The sequence below is a fragment of the Strongylocentrotus purpuratus genome, unplaced genomic scaffold (assembly GCF_000002235.5).
Source record: "Strongylocentrotus purpuratus isolate Spur 01 unplaced genomic scaffold, Spur_5.0 spur5_scaffold_14, whole genome shotgun sequence".
Classification (NCBI taxonomy): Eukaryota; Metazoa; Echinodermata; class Echinoidea; order Camarodonta; family Strongylocentrotidae; genus Strongylocentrotus; species Strongylocentrotus purpuratus.
The window spans coordinates 10,978,387-11,005,171 of record NW_022145599.1 but is presented as its reverse complement, the minus strand read 5'-3'; the positions used below and the strand labels follow the sequence as shown (position 1 = coordinate 11,005,171).

The following is a 26,785-nucleotide window of genomic DNA, read 5'->3' as shown; positions in this document are numbered from 1 at the left end:
TCCCTCATACCTTTGATGTATATGATGTATCACTGTATTCTTTCAGGTAGGCTACTGCTGCATGATGAAAAAGAGGAAGCCATGTAGTTACAGGCCAGACTTAAACTTAAATCTACATACAATGACAAATTCAATACTAATAATAATAATAATAACAATAATATAAATAATAGTTATCATTGTAATAATAGTAATACCACTGCTATTACTACTACTACTACTACTACTACTACTTCTACTATTAATAACGATGTGATAACAGTGATATTACTGCTGCTGCTATTACTGCTACTACTACTACTACTACTGACGTACGTTTTTGTATTGATTTGTGTCTTTATAGATTATCCACAAGTATACCACATTCCCTTTTTTATTTATTTATTTATTACACATCTTTAAAAAGAAGGGTAGCCCAATCAGCAAATAAATACTGGTTTTAACGAAATGAGTAATAACGAAATGAGTAATATGTATATGATACAAATATGTAAATGCCATATATCCAAATTGAAGCAAACAGTAAAAAAAAAAATCAACAGCAACAACAACAATAACAAACCAACAAGAGAAATCAAGATGAATATATAATAAAATATAGGCCTATACAAAGATGAAAGAAAAAAGAGTCATATTACAACATGATCATATTACAACGAGGACGTCTTTTGCCATTTTGCCATTTCTCGTTTAAATGGTTTCATATTTTCTATAAATCGAACACATTCGGGTAATTTATTCCAGTTTGATGGACCTGTGACAAGAAATGACTTCTGATAAAAGGTCGTACGAGCATGTGTCATTCTTATTAACATCTTATGTGTGCTCCTCGTTGTTCGAGATGATATCGCTTCGATATAAATAAATTTATCACCGAGTACTTCAGGTGCAGCTTTATGTAAACATTAGTGAATCATACAACAAGATGCTCTAAAAAAAAAAAACAGATCTATTTTCTGCCAGGATAGAATTTCAAAAATTTGTTCAGATGGGGGTTCCCAGGAACAACGAGAAATCATATATGCTGCCCTCTTATGTAATCTCTCCAGTTTACTATGAGTTGCTTCAAATCTCCCCGACCAAACAGTACAGCAGTACATTAAATGGGGCACTACAAAAGCCCAGTAGAGTCTGTTCAATTGTGCTTTATCAAAATAATGTTAACATCGACGAAATGTTCCTAATTTCTGTTTCACAGTTAAAGCAATACTTTCGATATGTTTTTTAAAGTCAAAACTGTTATCAATTATAACTCCCAAACATTTATATGCATATACACATTCCAACTGGCATCCATTTAATTCAATCGACATCATACTGTTATCTAATGATCTAGGCTTATGCTTTGATCCTAGCAGCATCGATTTGGTCTGATCACTATTCAAAATCAATTTATTTTTATTCAGCCAAGAATTCAGTTCACCAAGAGCTTTTGTAAGTTTGAGTTCTACCTCTTGCTTAGTTTTACCACATACAGAAATAGTTGTAACATCTGCATACATATAAACAATGCCATTTGAGATGGAACATCGGAAGTCATTAATAAATAGAGTAAAAAGGAGCGGGGCCAAGATGGACCCTTGTGGAACTCCCATTGTTATATTTCTAAATGTTGATTTTTCTTTCCCTAATTAGACAAATTGTTGGGGATTTTTCAGGTATGATTCAAACCATTTAATTACATTCGGGGAGCAACCATATTGATGTAATCTATTTAGGAGGAGAGACTGGTTGACTTTATCGAATGCACGTCGAAGATCTATGAAAGCTACACCATTCAAATACCCTTTGTCTACATTGTCTGACCACTGGATGCGACAGCGCTGTCAATTATGATGGGAACGACGCCTTGTGAACGTTCGTTATTATTATTATTATTAGTATTATTATTAGTAGTATTATTATTAGTAGTAGTAGGAGTAGTAGTAGTAGTAGTAGTAGTAGTAGTATGAGTAGTAGTTTCTTAAACAAAACTTCTGTCACAATCATGAAATAAAAGGGGGCTGGGAATGATGGACTTCGAGTCGAAATGCCGGTCACTCCGTCTATCATGGACTTATAAGTATTTAAGAAGTGAGCAAAGTGCTTGGAAAATTTTGTTTAAATACTGGATCCACAAAATTTGAGATTTGCCTCTTTGTTTGCATTTTCATTGCAAAAATAGCAATATGTATCGTATTTGTAGAAACAAACAGTTGCCTGACTTTAATGTTGACATGTTTTGTCCCTGGGCTGAATTGAAATATATTGATATGTTTAAAGTAACAGATATTTAAAAATGAAACGTTTTGATATAATACTAAGAGCAACATTAAATATAGGAATGAGTTATGGCATTTTCCAAACTGAATAAGAAACAATATCCTCAAAGTGAAACAAGTCTTACAGTAAACATAATATGAAAAAGTTGATTCCATTTTTGTTAATTTTCAAGAAAATGAATTACTTTCCGCCTTAGGGACGCATGGGGGACGCACGGCCCGCGCATTGAAAATTTGCAATTTTTGCCAGTGCGTTGACGTGCGTTATGTGTGCGTCATACTGCGTTACTCGTTCGTCGAGTGCGCTGGACCAACGCTATGCATTCGACGTCATTCTCTGTGTGTGTCAGGATTTTTTGTGCACGCTCAAAAGTGTGCATGGAGCTCGACGCATGGATGTAAACGCCAATAGGAAGCCAGACCCGCGCAAAGCGCGCTAGACCAACGCCAGACAAACGTGGAACACACGCCCTGTTTACGCGCAGCGCGCTAGCAACACGCTACACATTCGGTGTCAGCTCGCTAGCTTCTCCCAAATCCTGACAAAAGTCGGGCGCACGACCTTTTCTGATTTTCAATGCGCGGGCCGTCCGTCGTCTATGTGTGACCGGGCCTTAAAGGCCCGGTCACACAGAGGGGACGCATGGGGGGCTCAAGGGGAGAAGCTAGCGAGCTGACACCAAATGCATAACGTGTTGCTAGCGCGCTGCGCGTATACAGGGCGTGTGCTCCATGTATGTCTGGAATTGGTCTAGCGCGCTCCGAGCAGGTCTGGCGTCACTTTGGCGTGTACGTGTACATTCATGCGTCGAGCTCCGCGCACACTTTTGACCATGCTCAAAAAATCCCGACGCACACAGCGAATGACCACGAATGCATAGCATTGGTCCAAATTTGGAAATTTCCAATGCGCTGGCCGTGCGTCCCCCATGCGTCCTCTCTGTGTGACCGGGCCTTAAAATTGGCAAAGTTAAAAAGTGCATTTACCGACTTTTGGGTTGCAGAAGTTACGTAAAAGGATACAATATGTACAAAGTTCATCGTCTGCAATGTAATCCAGTGCGATATGAATGGTAAGAGGTGATTCCTTTGAAGTAGTTTTTTTTAAACGCATATTTTGAATTACCTAATGAGTTTCACTGGAAGACGGTGCTTCATTATAAATTTTACTTAATAAATGATAACAGAATTAAGCATATAAATTTTAAATGTATTCATTGAATATTACCCAGTAAAGACAATTTGTATAAATGGAGGATTAAAAACAATAATCTATGTCATGGAAGATTGTATCCAAATAATCGATACTTTGTTTAATTTAAGAATCATTTTGAACGATAAAAATCTTTTAATAGGTCATGAAATAGAGAGAAGAGAAATGAATCTTGTCGATTTTATATTAAGCTTTGCTCAGTTTATTATCAATAGAAACTATATTAGAGAATGTTTTGGAAGTGAAAAGTATAGGATACATGCTGTATATTTGGTAAAAAAATTTAAGGTAGAAATTCGCACCTATCTCGATATGAAATGTAATCAAAAGAAATTCGATACAAACGAAGTAACAAAAAAAATCAATACTTTAATTAGTTAGTGATTATGTTACATTAGTTTCATGTTTTGTACTATATTATGATATGTTACGAATGCATGAATACTGTACATCAGCATTGTTGTAAATAGCTGTTATTTTATGATATCAACAAATAAAATAGAATACAAATAGTATTAGTTTCTTACAATATCACTGCTAATATAATTGATCTATATTGACAGATCTTGTTCCAAAACCTCTTGTCCAGAAATGAGGGAAGCAGAGACCAGTCGTTGTCACCAGTGCCAAAATTTATGCTACTATTGATGGTAAACAGACTATACTTGACTGATTAATTATCCACTAATTAGATTAAATTTCGAATCTCTCGGGTGTATCATCATATTGTTCGTCATGTTGTGTTGTTAAGAAAACCACACGGTAACCGTACTTGATATGAACAATTGAAATTAATATACTTGAGTGTTGCTCGTTCTTGATATCATGGTGGAGGACGGAATGTATTATATTACTCGTGAATAGGCAGGCAGATCATTCATGATATGAAAGTATAAACCTGAACCGAATACGACAAAAAAATCACATGCACACACGTCCATATTCACCCATACCCCACAAAATAATTAATTATTTTGGTATTGGTTGTCAGTTGTTCCGATATGTCCTTCAAAATTAGCATTGGCTGGTTTCTGTTTGACTTGTTAACAGATTGATGTTATAGAAAGTATACAAAAAAGAGCCTATAAGATATATAAGGATTAAATTATACTTCATATGACAATGCTCTATAGAAAGACTGAAATTGCCAACCCTTGTGACTCGAAGAGTAAAACTCACCGAAGATCTGGCTTCTGCACTAGAAACGAATTTACTGTGCAAATCATGGTTACCGCCACCGAAAACCAACAAATACAATTTACGATTCGTCAATAACAATCAGGGATTTTCTTGAAATTCTAAGAGATTCCAGAACAGTGCTCTTCCCAATCTAACGTGTATGTTAAATGTTCACTATGAAAATCCGAGCTTGTAATTGCCTTAACAGCTGTGCGACATTATGTTATATTTGACAGTGAAGCAATCTCAATCAGTCATTTTAAATTCCGTATATATTTTACTATAATTTCACCAATCAAATTTTAAATTATGCTTGTACATATTATATTTAATTCCATTTTTCTGATCTCATGTTGTTATCTTATACTTGTATTATATTTTACCTGCACTGTGAAAGCATGTACAATTCAGTCTATGAATGCCATTCATGTCTTTAATAAACCTTGATTGAATTGAATTGAATTAAGAAAATGCCTTTTCAACTATCATCGACTTCAAACTTTTTTAGGAAACAACACTTGAATAGAAATTAATTGATATTTCTATAAATTCAATATTTAATCATCTTATATACATACTTAATCAAGGCCAAAAGGGTCATTATGTAAAGCAGTTTTGTAACTAACAATGTTACCCTGTAAAATATAACTACAAAATAAATACAACACCCCTCCTCAGGAACTTTTCTTTTTTTAAATCGAAGTTTTAAGCTTTTGACAGTTTTTCGTGTTTAGTGGATGAAGTCAAGCCATCTTTTTTTTGTTTAGGGGGGGGGGGTTCGGCTACTCCTCAGACTATAACATCCGACTGTTATGGATAGACTGTCAACGTTTGTTGTCAATGTCTTAAAATGGTCTCTAACATAAATATCGAATCTTATGACACTTTTGGCTAGGACTTACATTATTACATTTTCAAAAGAACAGTAGAACAGATTATATGTTTTATAATGTTTATAGCAGGCAAAGAACGACTTACCAGGTAATCTGCACACTCTGTGTCCGGGTGGGATCCCCAGTTTACTCTTCCTTCTTGGACAAGCAGCTTCCTCATTAGATGTGTATGAGATGAGCTTTGGAATGGTCTGTACCATGCTGCCATTATAATGTAGTTCCTTCTTACACTCGTTAAACATTGGTAAGGTGTAATTCAGCCCTAATCCTTCCGAATAACAGGTACCTGTGTACTCATTTGAAGAAACGAAAGAGGCTTTGAACGAGATATAAACCAAGAGAGAATCTAAAATTGAGTTAAAGGTGAAATTCAAAGAAAATCACAAACATTTCAACTAATGTATCACAAGAAACTGGTAAGCTAACAAATGGCCATCGTACAAATTTTAGGTCAACTACATATCGGGTGATTTATAAAAAATACAAATACAACCACCTTCATCGCAGCCGGGATATACGAGAGATTCGCCGGAAAAATAACGATGTTTTAATGACGTCACTATATGGACCAATACTGCCCAAGTAGACGACATCCCATAAAGAATGAACATAATTGCACAGCTATTATTTGTCAAATTATAATGAGTTTAGTGTATATAAATGTAATGTAATGGCATGTCAAACCAATCAAAAGGGGATATGACCCGATTATGATAACTTAAATCTTTTGCCTGTAAATACACAGGATAGGGGTTAATTAACAATCAAAGAAACCAGACTTTCAAATTGAACCCCCCCCCCCCCCCCGGAATGATATGAAGGACGGCATGTGTACCCTCCTGAAACGCCGAACATACCGCGGTGTGTGCAGCTGAATATACAATGGCGTCTAACTTTGTTTACAAGCGACAGATTCCTTTATTTTTGTATCGCTGCATTTGTCATCAAAATAAAACCATGGGCGGGGTTTAGAGTGAGGCAATAGATTATACATTTAGCCTGACGGTAGTGAAGTAAGAGAAAGAACTCAAGAGAAGATGAAAACACAGGCACTGAAAATGTGTGAGATGTCATGGGACATCGTCTGCTTGTGCAAATCATGTCCATACTGTGATCTCACACATCTCAGCAGCGTTCTGAGAGCTCTTCAAGTGCTATGCCGGGGTTGTATTTAAGCGTTTTGTAATATATAATAATCATTACTTCGACTGTTTCCAAGCATTGAATTTTGATAACCTTGTCGAATCAGAGTTTCAACTTTGCAATAATGAAAATAAAGTTAGTTTTTAAAATAAATAAATATCTACTTTAAGATTCTGTCGTGGTATTAACCGATTAGAACCCAGTGTCTACAGTTTCATTGTATTACTGTTGAAGACTCCTAATGCCAATATCAATGTAATGATAATAATAATTATAATAATTATAATAATTATGATGATAATGATGATGATAACGATGATGATAATGATGATGATGATAATGATGATAATAATAATAATGATAATAATAAGATTAATATATCATCGTTGATCAAAATCATACGTACCGAAGGAAACACATGTCAAGAAAACAAGGACCACACCTCGTATGAGATCTTTGTCCTTTACATGTCAAAACAGAAAAGAAATGGAAAATGCTTGATATTAGATGATGATGAAAGGCTTGAAGTTCGATATTCAAAATGTCTATTAATTAATACTGATAAATGCAGCACAGTACATGACTGAAGACTGACGTACATGTACATAAGAATACAAATGCTACATGTGACATGTTGCCATTTCAGGACAATAAACCCTACTTCACTGCAGATAAATCTCGTAGATATACATTCATCTTCAAGAACTTAGTCCCTCTACATAGGCCATTTTCGTAATGTAACCAAATGTATACTTCAGTGCTTCGATACGAATCATTTCATTCACCTATTACGAATAATTGTATTTCAATAGTCGGAACGCGAATTGCATATTGTATTACGTGTTGTAACGTAGGGCAAGCCATAATGTTTGCCTGGTCCTACTTAGCAAAAACTTATATATCCAATTTGAATTCTGACTATTGAGATAGAGTAAATTTGTATCGAGGCGCTTCACAAAGGCGTAGGAATAAATTTGGTTACATTATAAAATGGCCTATTAAAAATATCAAGAAATTTGAGATATACTCTGTTAGGGGGTAGACTAGTACCCCATTCACAGTGGCCTCAAACACCGCGACAGCAGCGGGACGGTCCCGCTGCTGTCGCGGTGTTGTCTTCAGTGTGAAGGCTTGGACCCGTTATAAACTATCGCGGGATAACACCGCCTCGCGATAACGCCGCGACAAACTATCGCTAGGTTCGCCTAGCTACAGCAGCGGGACGCGAATTTTTTTTCCGTACTCGAGAGAGCAAAAATCCCATGTGCGCATGCGCGTGGACTTATGATTTCTCTGCTACTTCCCATACGAAATGTACATGTATTCGCATGTACTGTGCACGATTCGCGTTCTACGAGTAAACGATGGCATAGTAGTCTTCAAACACAGACTCTGATTTGCCAGTTTGACAAATCAATATGCGTATGTGTCGCGATGTTCTTATTCAAGTCTGTGTAGTTGTATGATTCAGACCCAGTAGTGCATATGGAAATACATTGCAACTTGTATAGAATGGTATAGTAGTCTGCAAGCACAGACGCTAATCTGACAGTTTGACAACATACTAGTAGTGTGCTGAGAAGTACTTTATTCAAGTCGCCAACTTGTATAGAATGGTATAGTAGTCTGCAAGCACAGACGCTAATCTGACAGTTTGACAACATACTAGTAGTACTACTCAATACACAATAGGCCTATATTATTCTGTCAAACTGTCAAAGGAGAGTCTGTGCTTGCATACTACTATGCCACTCTATAAGTTGAGGTGCATTTCCAATACACGCACCAGTAGGGTCTGAATCATAAAACTACTCAGACTTGAATAACACTATTTTGTCAAACTGTCAGATTAGCGTCTGTGCTTGCAGACTACTATGCCACTCTGCAAGTTGAGATGCCTTTCCAATACACGCACCAGTAGGGTCTGAATCATAAAACTACACATATTTGAATATAAAGCACTACTCAAGACACTATGTTGTCAAACTGTCCGATTAGCGTCTGTGCTTGCAGACTACTATACCATGCTATTCAATTTGGGATGCATTTCTGTAAGCACTAAAATGTCTGAATCATACAACTACTCAGACTTGAATACTAGTACTATTGCTACGCACGATATATGCGTAATTGTTTTGTCAAACTGGCAAATCAGAGTCTGTGTTTGAAGACTACTATGCCATCGTTTACTCGTAGAACGCGAATCGTGCACAGTACATGCGAATACATGTACATTTCGTATGGGAAGTAGCAGAGAAATCACAAGTCCACGCGCATGCGCACATGGGGTATTTGCCCTCTCGAGTACGGAAAAAAAATTCGCCAGCGGGACAGTCCCGCTGCTGTCGCGGTGTTTACTCAGTGTGAAGGCTCTCCGCTATAACACCGCGACAAACACGTGTGATTTGTTTACTTACCTATCACTGACCTCTTTTCTCCAGCAATGGGGAACATAAAGTGAAATAGAAATAAAGTAACCAGTGGATTCAAATTGATTTTATTATTATGTAGATATTATAATTATCCAAATAAAAATATTTCACACTTCAAAAAATTAAAATATTCTGACTGGAAGCAATAAAAATGCTAGTATTTTAAAAAGTAATATGATCGAGGATACAAAAAGCAACTTGACATGTTTACGCGCTGAAGTATTTCCGGTCATATCGGGGTCACTCGCGGGTCATGAGCCATGCATACACGTGTTTGTTACGGAGGTAATAAAAATCACCCGCTGCAGCGTGAATGGGTACATGATATTTATCCCGCTGCTGCAGCGGGATAACTTTTCGACTGTGAATGCATTTGTAGCTGTGTTATGGCGGTGTCGCCGCTCCGCTACAACGCCGCTACAAATTTCAAAACCACTGTGAATGGGGTATAGGGGTGACAAAAACATATTTTCATGGTAATGCAGGGGCATTTGATAGCGGTGAAAACGAGCACTATTAGATTCAATAACAGGGGCATAGTTCGTTCTTATAAAATTATGGGCATTATGCCCCCATGCCCCATCTTTTTAGAAATAGGGAACCTGTTACTATGATGATAGAAATATTGAGTACCTGTTACTACACCGATTCTTCTTGAATCAAGATATGACTCTTAAGATGACTGTAAAATGACATAATAAGCGACAAAGGATAATTAAGGTAGAATGTTGCAAATATGAAGGGAGAATGGACACTTAAAAAAAATTGACAAAGAAAACCTATATACTTAAAAAAGGGGGTACTTATAAAATTTGAAAGGGGCACCTTTAATAAGGGAAGAGGGCAATTTTAAAAAGGGGCACTTTTCAAAGTAAAAGGGGCACTTATCAGAGGCGAAAAGGGGATACTTTATTTGAAATGAGAAAGGGCATTTAGCAGTAAAAATGGACATTTGCGTAAATAAAAAAGGGCACTTTCCCTCAGCAAAAAGGGGCACTTTTAAAGTACTTGATTGGGGGGGGCATGTATTCCTTGGTTCTTGGTGGCGTGGAATTTTCTATTCTTCATGTGGAATCTTCTATTCGTCATGTGGAATCGTGGAATATCGCAATTCAAAGTAAATTGATTCCCCCCCGGTCCCCAACAGAAAAAAAAATCTTCATTGTGCCCATGCCTTGAGCCATTATGCATGGCCGTACAGAGGATTTTTTTAATGTTGGGGACCGGGGTAAAATGCAATGAATTATTGATAACATATTGCATTTTCTTTGTTTGTTTCTATTTGTGGGAACTACCCCCTACCCTAGCCCCCGCTGCGTACATTCATGGTTCAGTGGCAAAGCAATGGCCTCGTAACTGTGAGGCCCCAGGATCAAAACCGTGTCGATGTGCTATATTAGTGCCCTTTTGTGGGGCATTAATCCTCATTACTGTCATTTATGATTTAAGGGCGTAGGTTCCCTGGTTGATAAGCATATTAGCATACACATACTTTAGCAGTTACGCAAAACAAACACTGGCCAACTGTTATTCAATAAAATCTGAGAATGTATACTGTTATCTAGATCTATTAGGAATAAATCATTGTCAAAATAATTCCATTCGAGGACTCACCATTTTGACCGATGGAAAAGAAATCCGAATTATTCGATAAAATCCTGCCGAACTAAGGCTGATGATTGTAAAGAAAATCTCAAAAGATGAAAAGTATTGATAACGTGAATCAAGCATCCAAGAACACTACAGTTTAGGTTGTCAAAAGATTTTGCTCATCTTCCTCGTTTTGTCTCTATAACTCAAATACGACACTTGTTTATCCAGCAGCATAATATTTTTCTGTAAAGTTTTTCTTGCAATGTTGTCTTTATTCCCGAACTCCACAAAAGGAAGTAAAAACGTGAATAAAAATTTCGGTATTACAAATAGTCTGTTTATTTATTTTTCGAAATTTACATTTATATTCACAATACCAATTGCCTAATTCCGTTTAGACAGCGAAATAAGAAACGTTGAACACGTTTACTGAAACACTCTGAAATTAACGCCAACTTTCGCTGGTCAATATCCAATATGCCTTAGCCTATAATCTAGACGGAGTGCCGAGCTTGTTTCTTTGCTGCTAGACTAACCCTAAGCAGAACGTCTGATACGGCGAGACTACGAACCGTGAGTCGCGAAGCGGCTCACCGCCTATAATCACTGGTCTAGCTAATCAATATTCATATATATTCAAAATAGCGGATCTATGAATCATTCAACAGCCCTACCAAATAAGGTACACCTATGTTACGTTCGACCAATCAGATATAAGAAACCGCAACGAAAAAAGATTGCGCTCGTCCATTACTAAATAGGGGTAATAAAAAGGAAGAAGGGGAGATGAAACCAAAAAAATCTTTAAAATGATCATTTTACTACTGTGAAATATCAAAAAATTAAAAAATTGTAGTTTTATGTGAACAATAAATGTTTTGGTAGTGCCAGTAGTGCCACTAGTGGTACCGGTAGTTTTTACGGCTGTACTTTCGTTCTGCCAACGGCAACGACTCGAGTCATCATGATCATAGAATCCGTGGTCGCGTAGAAAATCACAGCACAAGGGGATTGCTTGGTATATTGCACTCTTTCCAAAACCAGTAGGTAATGCAACAAAAATATCCCTGCCGGCTTCAATAACGCTACGAATAGCGGATTCCTGCAGTTCTCTGAATTTTCCATTAGGAATGCCTAGTTTGTTGGCCGCATATGATAAACCTTCTCGCAGAAGATCGTCGTCGCATGAACTACCCGCCATCTTGGATGAAGAAAATGACGTAATGTTACGTGATTTATAATATGCATATGCATAGACTCTTCTTCATACGTGTTTCTGATTGGTTGAGTTCATTTCGTATTCATGAGGTTTTTTCGTACGAAAAACTGCCACGGATTCATGGTCGATAATAAAAAAAAACAACGACTAAAGCTAGACCAGTGATTATAGGCGGTGAGCCGCTTCGCGGCTCACGGTTCGTAGTCTCGCCGTATCAGACGTTCTGCTTAAGGTTAGTCTAGCGGCAAAGAAAAAAGCTCGGCACTCCGCCTAGATTATAGGCTAAATGTGCCTTGGATGTCGCAGCTAACAGGCACCCTTATCAGGAAGGTCTGCGTAGCGAGACACGCCCATCTCAAGTAACCAATCAACATGCGGAACACTTGACACATACCCGCCGTGCCCATCCTGACAGCTCTGTCAATCAAGTGTTTCAAGAGGACCATGGTATAAGTGTTTACACCCACTCCCCCGAAATTCAGGAAATTTCGGAAAATTGGGCTTAGTAAAAGAATTTTTTAGGAAATGAAATGATTCCACGAAAATACAGGAAATTGAAGTAAAGTCAAACGGAAATTAAGGACTGTAGTGAAAAATTAAAGAATGTCTCTCTTTTATTATCATCTATATAGCTAAAGAAACGTTTAATTTCTATCCATTTCCTCTGAATGAAGTGTCTTTTATTTTGCTCGCTCGTTTCCCTCGCTCGCAAAAATGGAGGTTAAAGTTAGTACGGTGAAAAAATACTAAAGAAACGTTTAATTTTCATCCATTTCCTCTGAATGAAGTGTCTTTTATTTTGCTCGCTCGTTTCACTCGCTCGCAAAAAATGGAGGTTAAAGTTAGTATGGTGAAACAAAAGACGTATGACGTTGGCAAAGATAATCCCTTCCGAAATATCATTCCAGGAATAAGGACATTAATATATTGAGCCTTAGCAACAATATGGAAAAACACCATTCATAGACATGCGCAATAAGAAGCATGAAATCCGTGGCATGATAATATTAGCCAATGAATTTACAGGTGTTGAATTACACCAGGAAGCTGTAATTTTCTAAAAGCTATAATTAATAACATCGTCAAAAGCGCTTGTCAAAAAAAATTGTACCACTCCTAGACACGATTGAAAAGCTAGAAGGTCGTTTGCTTGATCTTGAATCATCCACTGTTGATAAAGACATAAAGATTAATCACCTCACTCTGGAAGCTGAACAACAATCGTCACAGATCAGTGCCCTGATGCGGACATACATGCAATGATCAAGAAGAATACTCGCGGTGGAATTATGTTCGCTTGTTTGGCGTTCCTGAGAATATAATAGGGACTTTTAGATTTGCGTGGACTGATACGTGTGACGTCTTTTCAAGGCAGTGCATTAAAATGACGTCGATCGAAGCATAGACCTATTGTCTTCGTGCGAATCTAAAAGTCCCTAATAGAAACGAAGTGCAAGATCGCAAAGGAAAAGCTTGGTATTCAGCTTCAGCCTAACACTATAGCGTAATGTAACCAAATTTAATGTATAAGTCTTTGTAAAGTGCCTCAATACAAATTATTTCATTCACCTGGTAAGAATAATAGTATTTCAATAGACATATTCCAAACTGCATACATTATTTGTTGCCAGGTTGGACAAACATTATGGCTTGAGACCTACCTAGCAACACTCGATATATGCAGTTTGCATTCTGACTATTTAATTACTATTATTCTTATCAGGTGAATGAAATAATTTTTATTGAGGCACTGCACAAAGACCTATGCATTAAATTTGGTTACATTACGAAAATGGTCTATTGACAGATCTCACCGAGTCGGAGCCCAAAGACCAAGCACCGGCCCGTGACCAAAAAAACCTCCCACGGTACCGGAAATTCGAAACCTAGTCAGTGGCGGATCCAGGGAGGGGGGAATAGGTAAAAAACACGTTAATTTTACCTTTATTTGGAGACGGGTTCCCCCCCCCCCCCCGGGGGGGGTACGATTTTTAAATTTTCGAGGGCAAAAATAAAAATTAAAAAATTGCTCACTACCCCTTCTTATGTACTTCGTGTACAAAATGGGCACATATAGTATGTGAAGGAATTTCTAAATGCAACTACGATGATATGAATGAATCTTTTAAAAAATTGGCAATGTACTGTATGTACTTTGAAAGTTGAAACAGTTTCCCTGTTGGGAACAAGAAGATATGTTTCCCGTAGAAGCTCGTCTTGGATGTTCTCATCTTCCGAATATTAAACAAGATTCTACTTCGACTGAAAATAATAGATACAAAATAATTTGTGATTTTCCAAAGGAAAACGGCATTAAATTAGCACACCTTCCAAGGGAATATTGAGAAAGTAAAGTTATTGTCAAATATATCTTTTTGCTGGGTGATTTCAACTGTAATATGAGAAATGATAATACATTGTGTAAAATATTAAGGATATCTGTAGACTGTCGTATTTCTGTAGAATGGGGTCAACACACAATATTTGGTGACAATCTATCACCTCTACATTCGCCTGGTACTGGAGTTTGCGGCCCCCGTTTGGACTTCTGGTATAACGAAGGCTCAGGCTGAAACCATCAAACGTATTCAGAAGCGAGCCTTGAGGATAATCGTTTACCCAAATTTACTGCCATAATTATAGTGAACTCCTTAAAACTTTAAAACTAGAATCCCTTAGTAATAGGCGTCTCGAACTAGCAACTAAATTTGCCAAATCAGTTTTAACCTCTCCTGACCATCGCCATCTCTTGCCACAAAGTAGAGAATCAATCACAGGTCGCAATCTTCGGAACTCTACACACATGACATTACCTCGTATACGAACTCAAAGACGCATGTTTTCTCCCATTCCTTACTTTATACAACTTCTGAATTCAACTTCTTAGTTATGCCCTCATATGTTCGCCATTGTGAATTTTTAAATGTTAATTAATTATAGCATAATGATTATGTCAAGTATTAGTATTGTGATCTCTCAAAGCTGTTTTAATTTGTTTTTAATTGGAATTACAAGTCCTTTCACTAGCAATGATCGTATTATATATAATTATTTATGGTAATTGTATATAATTATTTATTTACTTATTACTATATACTTATATACTTATTATATTTTTTACTTAGTAATGATTTAATTTATCCATGTGTTTTTTTACCTTGTTATTTTTATTGTTATGCATTTTATATTGTAAACTGACTTGTTTAGTCTTCAGACTTTTTAATCAGTACTTGAATAAAACCAAATATCTATCAATCTATCTATCTATTTGTCAGCTTAATCACTGAAGTTAATCAATAATCCTACACGAGTTACACCTCATAGTAGTGCACTCATTGATTTAACACTTACCTCGAATTCTATTGCTAATTTGAAGTCCGGTGTAATGTCCGTTGGTTTAAGTGCCCACTGTTTAATATTTCTAGTCGTAAAAGGCAAAAATCCAATAATTCATTGGAAAATGTGTAAATTTAGATCTTATCGAAACTTTAAGAGGACTTGAGAAATCAAAATTGGGCTGATTTTAGTGAAGAAAATGTTGATAACGTGTGGTCTCATATCAAATCTGTGTTTACAATATTAAGTGATAAACATGAACCTTTTATTTCTGTCAGAAGAAAACGAAATGGAGTGCCTTGGATTACAGATGAATATATTACTTTGGCACGTGACCGTGATTACTATATGAAAAGGTATAAAAAGACGAAGTGTGATTGTTGCCGGGAAAAGTTCAAGTATTATAGAAACAAAGAAAATAACCTAAACAAAAATCGAAACAGACTATTACCAAAACGAGTTCTTAGAATTCAGAAATAATCTGAGCAAAAATAAGAAGGGGTTTTGAAAAGACTCTTGCCTTCAAGGCAAAAGGAGGTAAGCAACACAATCTTAATTTATGATGAAATAATAACTGACAAAGTAAAGTTTATTGAATGAAACTTTTAATGATGTGAGGTCAAATCTACAAACTGGTATGTCCTAGGATTGTAGATGGTAATTTCAATTCTTTACAAACGTTATTGCAAACCGATTGTTCTTTCGAATTTCAAGAAGTCAAATCAGAATTTGTTAGAAATGAATGAACTACGCAATATTGATTGTAAAAAAGGCTATAGGAATGGATGGTGTACATCCCAGGTTACTCAAATTATCTGTAGATATCATTGCAAAAACCACTCCTTATATTATTTAATTAATAAGACTTCACGATTTCCTTGTGGTCTCAAGGCTGCAAAAATCACTCCGATACACAAGGAAGGTACGTTTATTGTTGATAATTCCAGGTGTATGATCGAATCTCTTTGCAGGCCCATTTCAATACTGCCCTCTTTGTCAAAACCTTTAGAGAAAGCCGAACATAAACAATTGTATTCTTAACTGAACCAAAATAATGTATTATCCGAATGTCAGTCTGGATTAAGACCACTTCTTTCCACAACCACATGTCTCACAGAAATTACTGATTACCTTCTTGATAATATAAATTCGGTCAGATAACTGGAACAATATTTTACGATCTTAGGAAAGCGTTTGACGTTATTCCACATAAAATAATACTTGATAAACTAATTTTCTATGGCATAAGTAACAAGTGTATACATGGTATAAATCTTACTTAATTGGTAGACGACAGTGTGTTACTATATATAATCATCGTAGTGAGTATTTAACTGTTAAATCTTGGGTGAAACAAGGGTCAATTCTGTGTCCCTTGATTTTTTGTTTGTATATTAATGATATTGATAATTTAAAATGTCATAATAATTCCAAGATATCACTCTATGCTGACGATACTGTCATTTTAAATAATTTTTCTGAAGTTCAAGAAAGTTTACACAATGACTCTGATTTAGTGTGTATATAAATAAGATGTATATACACCTTCAGAAAACTATGATGTTGTCCTTTGGATCAAAAAGAAAGTTGAAGAACAACCATTGAGGGAAGTTCTAAATTAGTATTGTTTTTCAAATGCCGTTGGAATTTAACCTTTTCATTTGTTGGCCCGCAAATGGGACATAGTACCTTTAAATAAAACTAGAATAAATAAATAAATTTATTCGTTCAGATTATACATTTATTATCTAATTATTATACTATTACGTAGTTCTGTGTTAATTTTGTATTGTTTTGTATTATATGTGATGTGATGTGATTTGGAGTAGACTTTATGTTATGCTATGTACCTGTATAATGTAGGGCTTCCCTGAAAAGCAGGCCATTACATTTATTTTGGAGCTTAAATGGAACCAACCTACTGAAATAAAACTTAATAAATAAAGTTCAGAGTAAGTGTGTTTGGATGTTTGTAAATAAGAGCCATTTGCAAAAACAGTGAAAACGAAACATGCCTTGACCAGTAATTTTGATCATGATTAATCTTCACTCATTTTGACCTCAATAATGCAGGGAAGAACAAGCACAGGGAGTTATCAGAAGAGAAAACAAGGTTATTGCAAGCGCAATCTCTTAATTAATCGATTCAGGTCAATGAATAATTGAAGAGCTTAATTCCAAAAGGAGCTAAATCCACTTTTGATGAAAATGGAGTTATTGATATCAGAACATTGTTCATTATAGTACCCGTCTTTGAACAAAATTATTTACTTAAATTTTTGGAGCAATTATGAAAAAAAATCGATTTCTATTATCACTTTTCCATAGACGCCTGTACAAAATCTGGTAAACAATGGCTTTTTTCTCCGAAGTTACAAACATGGATTTAGCTCCTTTTGGAATGAAACTCTTCAATTCTAAAATCTCGTCCATTTTTTTAAACACCGTGCTATTCAAATCAAATAGCGATGGAAAGCTATATCATTTCAGGGGAAGGAGAGAGAGAGAGAGAGAGAGAGGGGGGGAGAGGGAGAGAGGTTCAAGGTAGCGTATTTTCTCTTAATTTATCGACTCGGGAGGGACATGTACATACATAATATAGTCCAACAAAAAAAAACGAACAAAAGCTAAATGTGTCGAAAGACAGAGAGTGAGAGAGAGAGAGAAGGGGAGGGAGATGAGATTGAGGAGAGAGAGAGAGAGAGAGCGATAGAGAGAGAGAGAGATGGAGATTAATTCTAGGTATCTTACTATATCAATTTCCACGTATACCGATAAATCATCGATTTTCCTAATACTAAGTGATATAATTAAACCGTCTATGTCATCTAAGACCCATTTGATGAAGGTCACAATCATGCAAAGCCGGGGTCACACAAAGAAGCGTGGTAATCATATATTGTTATTCATGGGAAAGTTACAAACATTATATAGGGGTATTGATCCATTCCAAGATCCGAATTGGGGGGGGGGTGAGAGAAAAATAATGTAAATGTATTAATGGGGAGTAATAATATAAACTAATGGGAAACAATTCTATTAAAGGTATTACAAAGTTTTGGGACATTTTGAAAAATGGGTGGATAATGATTCTTTACAATTTTGATATATTTGGATGCCCCTATGGTTGTGTTAAAAACGCTAGAATTTTTTGCCCCTAAAACACTTCTGCTTTCGAGAAAATTGAATATAAAGATTTACCGGTGCTCCCGGTAAATTTTGATAAATTTCCAATAGCTCCTACGGCCGTAGAATGGTAGCTGCGACCATGACAATCTCAGAATATGTAGTTGTGGTATATAATTTTCGAACGGGAATAGCTTATCGGTCGATTTTAGTCAAGAAACATTGTTTTATAGCTTAATTAATATCTTGACCTTGAGAGGGAGCTATACGACATAAAGTGTTTATTATTTACAATTTCATAACTTTAGAGTCGATTTCGACCGCGACAACGATCAGTGAATATTGTAGGATCGCATATGCTTCCGACCCCATACCAAAACTTTGTATTAACTTTAAGCACGTAATGTGCAATGTTGCGTATAAATTGTGAGAAAATTTTTAAGATATAATTAGTTCAACAAAAAAGTACATTTACAGTACGTAAAGTCTGAAGAACTGAAGACGTTGCGGAGAGAGAGAGAACGATCGAGACATATTATTTGTTTTAAAAAAGAGGTTGATACGACCCCTCCCACACATCCCCTCACTCTATTGTCTTGCTCTCTCGCATTTCATCAAACTAATGTTTTTATTCCCAATACCCCACCAATGATGGAAGTACCCCTACCTATGGCTGTTCGATCCCTATCTACGCCATGCATTGCAAATTATATCCACAGTCCCTGGTAAACAGGTACATAATTAAACAAGTGGAAAGCTAACATGCTTCGAAGGTGACCCATAAGTTCCTAATTGATCAATTTTCGCCCTCAAAATGCAATCAGGCTCATGGAGCGAACAAGCCAAAGTACTCAACTATAAGGTCATCTCGCAAGGTTTTGACTTGTTGTTATCACTTGAATGGCATCTCTAATTAAAACACGACTATTGACGAGTTCAGCGACGTCGAAAGAGAAATCGACCATCGTTGCCATCTCAAAGCAGTGATGCAAAAGCTGTCTCATAAAGGAACTTGATGTTCCCAGGATACGTGCAGGGTCATGGTGAGCATGTACTCCCAAGAATAAGCGTCTTTCTCTTTCATCTCTGGAAATTAATTTGAAAGGTATTTATAGCTTCGATTTTCAGCTGTCAGTTGTGATTCTCCCCCAGAATTAAATGCCATTCGAGTCGATGTAAGATTTTCGACTTCATCCTACGTTGACACCCTCAGTCAAATGAGACCCTCAAAATGCAATCAGGCTCATGGAGCGAACAAGCCAAAGTACTCAACTATAAGGTCATCTCGCAAGGTTTTGACTTGTTGTTATCACTTGAATGGCATCTCTAATTAAAACACGACTATTGACGAGTTCAGCGACGTCGAAAGAGAAATCGACCATCGTTGCCATCTCAAAGCAGTGATGCAAAAGCTGTCTCATAAAGGAACTTGATGTTCCCAGGATACGTGCAGGGTCATGGTGAGCATGTACTCCCAAGAATAAGCGTCTTTCTCTTTCATCTCTGGAAATTAATTTGAAAGGTATTTATAGCTTCGATTTTCAGCTGTCAGTTGTGATTCTCCCCCAGAATTAAATGCCATTCGAGTCGATGTAAGATTTTCGACTTCATCCTACGTTGACACCCTCAGTCAAATGAGACTGTTGATATATTTTACAGCAGTAACTTGCGAAGGAAACTTTTGAGTGACACTTGCTCCTCCTAAGAACATGTCATTATGATGTTCTTTTTGATCTTATTGCGATTTGATAACTTACTTTGATTTAATTTAGAAAACTAAAGTCACCTATTGTTTGCATTGTGCTGTGAAATTGTTGCTTCGTGTACGCTTATCTCAAATTGACATGCACCGGCAGAATATGTTCCCCGGGATGAACGTTACAGTTTTGAATGATGATCGGGAAGGGCAAGACGACGACGATGGCATCAACAACAATGTCGCTATTATCCTGACTTATTACGCTCTCGTCTTAGTGATCGGGATACCTGGCAATGTCATCATCCTCCTCATATACGGCAGAAAGAAACGAAAGACGAGCACAGATGTGTTGATCATCGGCCAGGGTATCGTCGATTTCCTCGCCTGCGTCTTCACCCCCGCCCTCATCATCCGCAGCTGCTTCTATTCGTTGGTAACGACCGGTCTTTGCCGCTTCGCCTACCTCGCCGAGACATCGGGTGCATTCATGTCACTATTCTTCACAACCGTCATCAGCGTCGACCGCTACCTGGCGTTATGCCGACCCCTACGACGTCACGGTCGCCTCACGAAGAGGTCGTCGATTTTGGCATCGATGGTCGTCGTGGGCGTCGGCGTCGCCATCAACATACCCGGAACGGTATTCGAGGTCGCGCGTTCGGAATTAAGAGGCGATAAATGCACCCAAACGATATCGTACATGGCGACCTTGATGATGTCAGTAGCCTTTGTGCTCATATTCGCCTTGTCGTTGATTACGAGCTCCATCATGTACATGATCATTTACGCTTTCCTCCAAAAGAGGGCAAAGATTCACGACAAGCTCGTAGGCAATACAGTCCCCATCGCCACTATCCAACCTAGCAAGGTTGTGAAGAGCTTGGTGACTGCTGATTCTCTAAACTCCAACTTCAAAATGCATATTGATAATAGCCTCTTCGTAGAGAACATATCAACGGATATAACATCGATAAAAACGGACAACCTTTCACCGACAGCCAACTCCTTGCCATATTCTGCTGGATCGATGAGGCTGTCGAGGTCCGATCCGATGTCCAAGGTAAGATGATGTAGGCCTAATTGGTTACGTGCCATCACCAGAACACTTGCTTTTATTGTCTTGGTTTGTTGTACAGGCTTGAACTAGAAACAAATTGTATAAAATAAGAGGTAAGACAGATTATCTAAAAAAAAACATGTTTCATGACTATGAATAACTCGTACAGACTTCTTTTTAAATCCCCGAGTTTGGATATAGATATGTTTTTACGTTGTTCTGTAATAGCTCGAGTTGTGATTATGCGGAAAGAAAAATCAGATTTGTAATTATGCAGAATTTCGTAATTAGTAGCATACAAAATATGACGACCGCTATAATATATTAGTCAAACCATGGACCTACTACAAATGAACACTGATCGGTACCATAATATATTCATGCACCTGACTCTGTCAAAAGAATCATTATGACATTGCTAACATGCTTCCAAGCTTTGATGTCATCACGACCGCCGCCAGTCGGCCATAAAAGACCAAAATTGTGCCTTGAAGAATCTATAAAATACCTGCGCAAAAGAAACTGGATCGCTTTAAATCACGGAAATGCATGTGCAGTTGTGGCGTACATAATATGAATATTGACGTATATGAAATTTTCAATAGGAAATTAGAAGTAGTTTACGAGAGAAACGTGTAAATTTAGCTGTAACACAATGATTTTACCCCGGATTTTACACTTCATTTTAAAACGTATCCTATCCATTTCCAAGGAATGGAAGGTAATATTATACAAGAATATGTATTTTTCAAAGTTTGGCAAGTCCAGATGTATGTCCACCAGTGTCCACTTATTTAACAATCAATTTGATATCACACAAATTGTCATACATTGGGGTTCACTGCTCCTCTAACTGGTCTTAAATCACGATACTTTTCCTGAAACTACACTCTCGGCCTTGGCCCAGCGAAAAGAATCTGAAGAAACGTAAAAAGTTCTTTTGACTGTGATGATGCGTGATTACATAATCAACATTGTCGCGTCAAATGAATGTCCTCATCAACATACCGGTGGCGGTGGTCATGATGTGATCAAAGAAAGACTCTCATTATTAGTCCATCTGTAGTAGGGTCCATGGTCAAACCATCTTCCTTCCTCGATCTAATTGTGTCTAAAAGGAAAATTCTATGCAATAAAATCTTTATACCTATCATTTTATCGACAGAGGACACACCTGGACCCCGATGGTTCTTGCCAAGTTGCCATTGTCACACATGGCAACGCCCAATCACCGCCATACCCAAGTCAACCCCGGAAACAATTGTCACGACCTTCGTTTCTCAGCAGCCTTTGCCGTCGCCAACTTCCGAATCGTGCACGTGCGTCGAAATCAAAAGAGTCTGACATGGGTCGGAAGACGACGCGGATGTTGCTCGTCATCACCGTCTACTTCTTCGCCACTTGGATGCCCCAGATCGTTTACAGCGTCCTCTCTAAGAACGTCCTCCTCGCGATCGATCGAAATCGAGTTCTTGATACAATCTTCGAAGTACTGACTGCACTGCGGCTCAACAACCACATCGTCAACGTCTTCGTCTACTCCGTGATCAATGACGGATTCAGGACTTCGTTACGGCAGATGTTTTCTCTGAGCCGTAAAAAGTAGCGTCGAGAATAGACTCTTGCAATTGGCATTCATGTGATCATTCCAAAATTCACGTGGCATAGTAAACACGGTTTCATATCGATTTACCGAAGGTTTATAAATCCGGAGGTTCCTTACTACGAACGTGAATAATTCCGAAAATGAAATAGAACCTTGTATCATCTTTTTTGTGGGGAAATTTGTGTTTCAGAATTATGAACCTTCAGAAAAAATGAAGGTGGGAAAATTGTAGCACTTTCATCATTTTGGCAAAAATGTCATTTAATCATCAATATACACTAGATAAAATACAAGATTATATATTCGATCATCTTGTTGCTAGGAATCATCCTGATGTATCAATTTTGTGAAGCGAACGAGGGCAAAAAAGAGACTTTGTTGTGGTATAAATTTCATTTCGATATAAAACTACAATAAATAAGGATATATTCGGACGCCATGCTGCCCGAATATCATCATGTCATCATATGGGGATGTTTATGGACCTATCCCGTTTCTACATTTTGCAGGAGAGCGACGCGACCGAGAAAAAATACACTTTACTATCTCTAAAATATATTTCTTCACAGGAATGTCCAGCGGGATCCGTTTATATTATGCTTGGGCACAGGTATGTTTGGGCATCTTGCAGTGTTTGAAGTTGACGTTATTCCAAAATACATTTTTTTATATAACTAAAATACTCTCGCGGCACTCCAGTTGAAACACTCATAATTTGATCATAATTTGAGGGGGCAGATTGACCAGGGCGGGAGGGGATCACTGGCTCCTTTAGAGTGGAAACATCAAACAAATTGTATTTCAAAGTGAAACAGACACACGTACATACTCCCTCTGTCTCTTTTCCCGTATGTCTTCTATCTTTCACTCCTATCTCCATTCCTTTTTCTTCTCTGCTGTACGCTACATCAAGGACGCAGATCGGATCATCAAAAAGCGTGTTTCGATAATCGTTTGATGCACCTCTTATAACAAATGATGTCCCCACGTCCGGGCCCCATGTTACTGATTCACAAAATATTATAATCTTTGAAGAGCGTTTTCGAGCAATCTATATCTTCATTTTAAAGTTAATAATGAAGTTATTGATAATAACCGGTTCTAGGACACCTACCCCCTGGACATCCATCCCGGATAACCACCCAGTCAACTACTCCCTAGGACAACTACCCCCTTGGGCAATCACCCTCTAGGACGACTACCCCCAGACAACTACCCCTTAGGACAACCAATCAGAAAGTACTGCGAATCATAATATGTCACACCAATTTCTGCGCTCATACTCATGAACTCTTTCACGCAAAAAATATGTTGAACATAAACGGTTTAGGCGAGGCGTCAAAAATAAATATACCAGCCAGCGGCAGCTAACTGCACTTGTGCGTCCTGGCTGCATTTTTTAAATTAGCTCAGCCGGCTACCGCTGGCGGTAGGAAATGGCATTCAAAAGCATGCGCCGGCTGCCGTCTTTCGAATGGAAACCGAGCCTCAGATCCCAGCCTGGCGCAAGCCGGCTGGGCTAATAAGTGAAAAATAATTGCCCCAGCCAGGCTTCGTCCGTAATTGCAGCCTCGATGCGCCAATACGTGAGGCGGCAGCCTGCTGGTATCGATATTTTTGACGCCTCGCCTTATTTTCTTATAACCTTGGTATATTTATGTACACACTTCAGAAAAATGAATTGCATCAAGTTCTCTCAAATATGTTTAACAAAAATACTGAATAACGTAGTTATCCCACGAGATTGGCAAGCTCGTATCACCTACCAAAATCAAGAACGGTATTTTCCAGCAGAATCTTTACTTTCACTACCCCAAAATATTGGAGTGCCCTTCCTGGCACATTGCAAGAAAAGCCCTCATTAAGTGGATTCAAAAGTGCCCTTAGCACTTTTTTTTTATTTTATTTTTTATTTCAGACGTATTAGAATATATAGTTTCCCAGTTTTTCGTATTTTGCCGAACTGGCCATTTGTTCACATCATGACTCGTGTATGATTTGTTTCCATATCATACTACTCAAAAATGATTCCTTTATGGCCATGCACCCTTTCTCTCTTCTTCTTCGTCTCTTTCTGCTGTTTTCCCGCTTTCCCTATTTGTCACTCTCTCACCCTTATTTCCTTCATCTACCATATTCATCTTGTCAGCCTGCAACTTTTCTTATATGTTTTTTTTTACTCCGTCATCTTTTTTTTTACTCGATAATCTTTCAAATGTATTTCACCCAACAAGTATTGCTTCCGAGAAGGTTCTTCTAAGTAGGCTCGTTTTTTCCATTAAGACTATAAACAAAAATGTCAAAGATATTTCAGTGCTACTTTTTTGCTATGTCATTGTTTGTATAATGTGGTAAATGAAATAAATTAGCTCTGCACAGAGCTACTACTACTATAAAGAGTTGCGATTGATCCGAATCAATATTGGGGGCATTTATCAGAGGTGAAAAGGGGCACTGACCAGATATGAAAAGAGGCACTTTAATATGAGAATGAAAAAGGGGCACTTATAATAAATGAGAGTGAAAATAAAAGGAGCGCTTAACCGAGTTCAAGTAAAACGGGTAGTTATTAAAAGGGGAAAAGGCACTTTTTACAAAGGAAAAGGGGCACTTGTCAAAGTAAAAAGGGCACCTCTCAAATTTGAATGGAGCAATTATCAGAGGTGAAAGGGGGCACTTCTCGTACCTGAAAAGGGGCACTTACTAGAGATTAAAAAGGGCACTTATGAGAATGGAAAATGGACACTTATTGCTAAGGAAAAGGGAACTTGTCGAAGGATAAGGGGCACGTGTCAAAATAAAAGGGGCACTTTTACTAAGTAATAAGGCACTTTTCAAAGTAAAAGGGACACTTTTTCTATGTATAAAGGGACACTGTTGCAAAAATAAACGGGCAATTTTTCTATGTAAAAAGGGGCGCTTTTGGGATACTTGAAAAGTGAGGGACACTGTGCTCCCATTCCCCCTCCCTCCCCCCCCCCCCCCGGAGCGCCGCCTCTGCCTCACTTTCTCAAAGTTCTTCTCCTCTCATTGGGTTATATCTTTGTAGACAAGTGGTGTAGTTAAGTGGGGGATTATATAAATCAGGTGCTTGAAGGGGTATGTTAAGACACCAGGATAAAATTACGGAGGCATGGTGAAGCTACTGTTTTTCTGGTTACATATCTGGAACATACAACTTCCATCCACATACACACACACACACACACACACACACTTCACAAACCGCACACACACGGCCGCGTCATACCAAAAGAGTTTAAAGACGGGAGTTGCTGCTACCTTGTTTGGTGTTCAACAATAAGGGATATAGCAACGTCGATCTGGCGCTGCTCAGTGGCTGCCGGGCTCACGATCAATTGGGCAAAAAGAATTTCAGACTCATAAAACTGACCAATTCGATCATAAATCAATTTTCTTAGATGCTAGGATTTATAATCAAATCCCAAATAAGCATGTAAATTACCTCAGATAAAAGAAGAATATAGACAAAAACATGAAAATGCGATATTTCATAACCAATTCACGTGAAAATATCATACTCCATTTTACTGTTTCTAATTTAATTTTCTAAACCGACATTTTAGAACAATGTAAAAGAAGAAGAACGATTCTCACATGAAGTACGATATGAAATTACCGGTAGCTTTTTTTCCAGTGTTTACACGGATTATTAACACAAATCCATAACATAATTTTCACAATATAGGCCTATATGATATAGCATCAAAATTGCATAATCAAAATGTTATTATCATGGTATTTATTTAATCATTACAAACCTAAACAATATTAAGTAAAATAGGTATTTATGTGGGTTAACTCCTCTGGTTATTATTTTATGTTCTTTATCATTATGTCATTGTAAATTTTTGCCAAGGAACTTGATCAGTTACCCACCATTATTCTTTCATTTTCTTTTTTCAAAATTACTTATTGCTTCATCGTCTTTCCATCGCTTTCTAGTCATTACCTCAAAGTATTTTGGACCGGAAAATTTCTCGCTTAAGGAATCAATTATAGGTCTG

The 26,785-nt window shown here is 37.4% G+C and overlaps 1 protein-coding gene across 1 annotated transcript in view; it reads right to left on the bottom strand.

Annotated features, from left to right (window-relative positions):
* Positions 1 to 5,740, bottom strand: part of LOC105445618 (salivary glue protein Sgs-3-like) — a 28,303-nt gene extending 22,563 nt beyond the window's left edge. The window contains exon 1 of the mRNA XM_030984995.1: positions 5,632 to 5,740. The gene's annotated coding sequence lies outside the window, so the exon portion shown is untranslated. The remainder of the gene's footprint in view (positions 1 to 5,631) is intronic.
* Between the last annotated feature and the right edge of the window lie 21,045 nt (positions 5,741 to 26,785).